This window comes from Atractosteus spatula, unplaced genomic scaffold, assembly GCF_055471065.1.
Source record: "Atractosteus spatula isolate fAtrSpa1 unplaced genomic scaffold, fAtrSpa1.hap1 Scaffold_166, whole genome shotgun sequence".
Classification (NCBI taxonomy): Eukaryota; Metazoa; Chordata; class Actinopteri; order Semionotiformes; family Lepisosteidae; genus Atractosteus; species Atractosteus spatula.
In genome coordinates, this window is record NW_028296726.1 from 61186 (window position 1) to 64765 (window position 3580).

Consider the following 3580-nt stretch of genomic DNA (forward strand, 5'->3'; position numbering starts at 1 on the left):
TTGCTATGTAACTGGTACCGTGTCAAAATGTAATGAGATGTGATCATATATACTGTTTTAAGTATGTATATTAATGTAAAGCTTTCTAAATTGTGATGTCCTGTACTTTTTTGTGAAAAGAAAATAAAGTTCTTAAAAATCATAAATCGGTTCACCCAGGGCGAGACTCGGCCATTGCACTCCGGCTGTGCTGACCCCTGCGAATTCCCCAAATGTGGGAATCTCGACTGCATCATTTCTGGTAGTGGGGGACTGCGTTCGTGCGTTCTCCCCTCGCTTCTCTGCCTTTTGGCTAAGATCAAGTTCAAGTGGCATGCCCGCAGTTCTTGTCTTTCCAAAGGTCTAGAAGGCTATCGAAGATCCTGAAGAGTGCTTGAGCTGGTATCGCTCTAGGTTGAGCCTAGGGGGTTAAGGCCAAGCAGCAGCAGCTGAGCTGGGTGGGATCCGGCAGCAACGTTCTCTCTCTGCTCTCTCCTCTCCTCTCCTCTCCCCCTTTCTCTTGCTCCGCCTCCTTGGCCTCTTGGCTGGGAGTAGGTATACGTGGCCTGCCACGGGTCCCTGCTTTCTTCCTCGAGACTCGGAAGCGCTATCCGCTCCCTCTCTCTCTCGCTCTCCCTCTCTCTCTGCCTCCTTGGCCTCTTGGCTGGGAGTAGGTACACGTGGCCTGCCCGCGGTGCCTGCTTTCTTCCTCGAGACTCGGAAGCGCTATCCGCTCTCTCTCTCTCTCTCTCTCCCTCTCTCCCTCTCTCTCTGCCTCCTTGGCCTCTTGGCTGGGAGTAGGTACACGTGGCCTGCCCGCGGTGCTTGCTTTCCACCTCGAGACTCGGAAGCGCTATCCGCTCCCTCTCTCTCTCGCTCTCTCTGCCTCCTTGGCCTCTTGGCTGGGAGCAGGTACACGTGGCCTGCCCGCGGTGCTTGCTTTCCACCTCGAGACTCGGAAGCGCTATCTGCTCCCTCTCTCTCTTGCTCTCTCTCTGCCTCCTTGGCCTCTTGGCTGGGAGCAGGTACACGTGGCCTGCCCGCGGTGCTTGCTTTCCACCTTGAGACTCGGAAGCGCTATCCGCTCCCTCTCTCTCTGCCTCCTTGGCCTCTTGGCTGGGAGCAGGTACACGTGGCCTGCCCGCGGTGCTTGCTTTCTTCCTCGAGACCCGGAAGCACTTTCCGCTCTCCTCTCAATTCAATTCAATTCAATTCAAGGTGCTTTATTAGCATGACCGATGGGTACAATCAGTGTTGCCAAAGCAAATGAAAGTAATGATATTTACATGAAACAAAACAAAAATAGAAGTAAAATAAAGTCTACAGACATATTACAGACATTTACAACAAAGACATATTATAATATATTGACATATTCTGTAGGCGGCTGGAGCATTATTGGGAGACAGACTCACTGTTCCTCAGGCTGTGACAGTAGATCACATACTGGGCTGCCAGTTCAACTGACTTCCCTCCTCCCTCTCCCAGTAGGATTGGGACCCGTTGTGATTCTGGCAGGTGTGGGAACTCTGGGATTAGATTTCTGAATTTAGGGAAGAATGTTTCTCTAATCCCAGAGTATCTGTCACAGTGCAGTAGGAAGTGCACCTCTGTCTCTATTTCTCCCCACTGGCAGTGGGAGCACAGCCTGTCCTCTCTGGGCAGCCAGGTCTGCCTGTGTCGCCCAGTTTCTATGGCCAGGCTGTGGTCACTGAGCCTGTACTTCGTCAGGGTCTGTTTCTGTTTGTTATTTTTTATTTTGGTCAAATATTCAGCTAGTGTGTATTGTCTGTTTAAGGTTCTGTAACATTCCAGTTTATGTTGTGTCTGTGTGTGTGTGTCCCAGTGTGTGAGATATTGCTGTTTGATCTGTGCTGTGATGTGGTTGAGTCTGGGTTGTGGTGCTCTAGCAGTGCTGTCCTGAGGCTGGTTAGTGTCGGTGTGGCTCAGGTCGGTGAGCCTCAGGACCAGCTGGCTCAGGGGGCTCTGTTTTGGGCTCAACTCTTGGCTCAGCAGGGCTTTGCGGTGGTAGGAATTTTGGTCACTGTTTTTTAGGTGTAGCCAATACTTGAATATTCTTTTCTGTATGTTTATCAATAGTGGGTACTGGCCCTTTTTCGGCCCTGCACCCGTTGTTAGGAGTTCTTCTCTGCACATGGAGGATGTTTCTACAGATCTCCATGTGCAGAGTTTCTGTGGGGTGTTTGTCCCATTGGGTGTAATCCTGGTCTGTGAGGGGACCCCACACTTCACTGCCGTATAGGGCAATGGGTTGGATTACACTTTCAAGTATTTGGAGCCAGATTCTTGTTGGTGGGTTGATGTTGAAGAAGCCTCCTTCTTATTGCGTAGAAAGCCCTGAGTGCCTTCTCCCTCAGTGCCTTCACTGCCAGGTCAAAACTCCCAGAAGAGCTGATGGTGAGACCGAGATATGTGTAGCTGGATGTGTGCTCCAATGTGTTGTTGTTCAGTGTGAATTTGTACCTGTTTCCCTGGGGTCTGGCTTTCTTCTGGAAAACCATAACTCTGGTCTTGTCCAGATTGACTGTCAGTGCCCAGGTCTGACAGTACTGCTCCAGCAGTGCCAGGTTCTGCTGCAGCCCCTGTTCTGTGGGCGACAGCAGGACCAGGTCATCTGCGTAGAGCAGGAACTTGATTTCTGTGTCGTGTAGTGTGAGACCAGGAGCTGCAGACTGCTCCAACATTCCTGCTAATTCGTTGATATAGATATTGAACAGTGTTGGGCTCAGGCTGCAGCCCTGTCTCACCCCGCGGCCTTGGGTGAAGAATTTAGTCCTTTTGTTTCCAATTTTCACTGCACATTTGCTCTCTGAATACATTGATTTAATTATGTCGTACACTTTGCCCCCTATGCCGCTTTGGAGTAGTTTATAAAACAATCTCTCATGCCAAATCGAGTCAAATGCTTTTTTGAAATCGACAAAGCAGGCAAAAATTTTTCCTTTGTGTTTTTGGTGGACGTGTTTGTCTATCAGTGTGTGCAGGGTGTAAATGTGATCAGATGTGCGGTGATCTGGCAAGAAGCCAATCTGACTTTTACTCAGGACATTCTGTTCGGTAAGGAAGGCCAGTATTCGTGTATTTAGGATACTGCAGAATACCTTCCCCAGGTTACTGTTCACACAGATGCCCCGGTAGTTGTTGGGATCGAGTCTATCTCCACTCTTATAGATGGGCGTGATCAGTCCTTGGTTCCAGGCCTCGGGGAAACATCTAGCTGTCATGATGAGATTGAAGAGTTTGAGCAGGGCTTATTGCAACTTTGGGCTGCTCTGTCTCAGCATCTCATTTATGACACCATCATGGCCACAGGCTTTGCGTGGTCTGAGGGCCTGGAGTTTGTCCAGTAGCTCCTGCTCAGTGATTGGGGAGTCTAAGGGGTTTTGGTTGTCTTTGATAGCCAATTCCAAAATGTTGAGTTTTTCATAAATGGTGTTTTGGTCTGATTGATTTGTATTTGGGAGCTTTTCATAGAGATTTTCAAAGTATGTTTGCCAGATTGTTCCATTTTGGATGGCCAATTCTTCTGGTTTTGATTTGTTTAAGTTGTTCCACTTCTCCCAGAAACAGTTCTGATTTA

General features: G+C 49.1%; 1 pseudogene; it reads left to right on the forward strand.

Annotated features, from left to right (window-relative positions):
- Positions 1–135: 135 nt before the first annotated feature.
- Positions 136–273, forward strand: LOC148809097 (U1 spliceosomal RNA; annotated as a pseudogene).
- The last annotated feature ends 3307 nt before the right edge of the window (positions 274–3580 follow it).